Source organism: Atta cephalotes, assembly GCF_000143395.1.
Source record: "Atta cephalotes unplaced genomic scaffold scaffold00001, whole genome shotgun sequence".
Classification (NCBI taxonomy): domain Eukaryota; kingdom Metazoa; phylum Arthropoda; class Insecta; order Hymenoptera; family Formicidae; genus Atta; species Atta cephalotes.
In genome coordinates, this window is record NW_012130065.1 from 10,903,239 (window position 1) to 10,906,019 (window position 2,781).

Sequence of the window (2,781 nt, forward strand, 5' to 3'; positions counted from 1 at the left end):
ATATATATATATATATATATATATATATATATATATATATCAATAATTGAATATAATGCAAGCAGGAACATACGCCTGTATACAAATAAATTAGCAGGGAGACAAAAAATAATATACATTACTGTATCAATATGCTTCACTTATCGAACGTTAAATTCCACGAATAGAATTCCGCGAGTCATTCGTGATATTTTATCACTAAAGTGTCGCTCTGCACGTAAAATAACGGAAATGATTATTAGGAAACTATAATTATACACTTGTCATGCAATGGATGGATCTTTTTCCTTTGGCCGGTACTTGGCGTAAAACGAAGTTACCAAAGTATTCAGTATCAAAGTATACAGATATTCTGTATAATTCAGGATGTGATGACGTATAAAGATACTCCTTTACATATTTAGGGAACGATTGCACTTATTAATCTAGAATTCTTGTTTTCAGCGTAATAGCAAAAATTGAGATAAAGAACTTCGTTTTACTCCTAACAACAAAATAAGATCCTGTTAACAAGCGCTTTACATTTTTCACGTTATAGTAATACTACTTTGAGTGAATACTCAGGTAATTGCCTAAGAAATTATTTTACGGAACACATAAAATTATCTTCGTAAAGATAAGATATAATAATATAGAAATTAAAAAAAAATAAAACGACTTAGTAATTCGGTTATTCTCAAGCCATAATAAATGACATGAGAGGTGCCAAAAATTGTCAAATATCGCTTAATTATAACTTTGTGTATAAGAATTAAGTATTACTATTAATAGAATTACGATCGTAAATTTGTGCAATTGAGATTAACATTATTATTGGTAACGTTTGCTTTGTGCTGTAAGCTGATTAAAACGAACAAATTAATAAACAATTAGATAAAACAGTCTAACACAGATATAATTCATTAGATATTATAAATACAAACATAAAAACGTAACAAAAAAAAACAACTTGAATCGCATACAAAAATATATATTACATAAACATTTTTCAATACGCTTTAAAAATGTTTAATCTTTCATTAAAATTGTATATTTTGCTACTGCCTCTTTTCACTATATTATACATATAAAACTATTATTTTTTTTATGATTAATTTTTTTATAACATTGTATTATTTAATACTATTTTATATAATATAATTTATATATAATTTATATAATATAATTTCCCTCCGGAGACAGATTTTAGTGAAGTCACGGAATTTAGCTATACTCTTATATTATTTTGTTAAGCATTAGTAAAATGAACAATTCGGTAAATTACGTGAAGTAGGCATTTATTAAACTCAGATATGTCTATAGACGCGTAGAAAAAAATTTCGTTACGCGTAAGCAGTATTTTCTATTATTTTAAATTGTTAAATAGATACTATGCGATCTGTGTTACGTATTTAGTTCGAGATAAAACTTTTGTATTCACTAAATGATAAAGGTGCTCGATTGAGAAAAGTTGATGTTAATTGCGAATATTTTGAAAGAGATGTGAAGAAGAATTATCTTTCAAATTAGAAGAATTAGACTAGAATAAGAATAACAATTATTCTTAATGTGTAACAAAGATTTTCATTTAAAATATTATTATTTTATTGTGAATTCTCATTAAAAATATTTTTAATGTAGGCGAAAGAAACATTTTCACCAAGAAAAAACATGTACAGAGAAATGGAAAAGTTAATTAAAGACAAGTTTGACACCTTTACTATACTAAAAAGATAGTAAAAAATCCTAAGCTACTAAAAATTGTTAATTCGTATATACAGGAATATTTATGTCAAGTCTCAATTTGTTTGATATGCTATTAAAAATATGGATTATTTTTTTACTTAGAATTAGAAAAAAAGAGGAATGATTCATAGATTGTACAAGAATACAAATAGTGAGCTCTCCTACAAAATGCTAATATTCATTGAGACTTTTCACATTCATTGGCATGCAAGGTGTAAATAAAATATTCAAACTAAAGAATAGAATGCAACATATTAGGCATATTCTGCATACATGTGTCCGTATATATCTGCGTATATTTAAAATGTATTCTATTGTATTAGCTGAAATATAAAATTTCTTTGAAATGCATATTTGATTATCTTATATCTCGAGCAACTTTTATTCATTGTGATATTTAAACTATTACGACGTAAAGTACTATTATATACTATGCACGTGCTGTTACTTAGACTATCTATTATTATGGTCATGTTCCGATATACACTGCCAGTACTGAAAAAACTAACTATAGTACATATAACTATATAGAATACGTAATGTGCACTATAGATTTTCAGTACTGGTAGTGTATATTGAAACATTGCCTATGAAGAGATTTTGGCGCGGATAACAGCATTAAATTTGTACCAAACAATAGATGGGTGATCAAACCGTAAATTTCTGCATTTATACAAGAGCTCTAAAGTATTAAAGCACGTATTATAGTCTACAAATATCTTAGACAGCACTTGTATTATTTTTAATAAAACGTATTCAATAATACACACTAATGTGTGCGCACTAATTATGCGATTATTCATTTAGTTATCTCACGTGAGATGGTAATTTGAACTAGTACTGATATTTTGATCAGTAAATTTGAAGCGTACTAAGAGAGCGTACGTCATGCAATCACAGAGTTTCTGTATATCATAATAAAATTTGAGTTTTTAGATTTTAATGAAATTTCTCCTTTATCGGGCGATTGTTTTCTTCGAATGAAAATTATCAAATCGAAAGATAACGCATGGAATCAGTCTAAAGCTTATGATATGCAATATTATCGTACGTTTC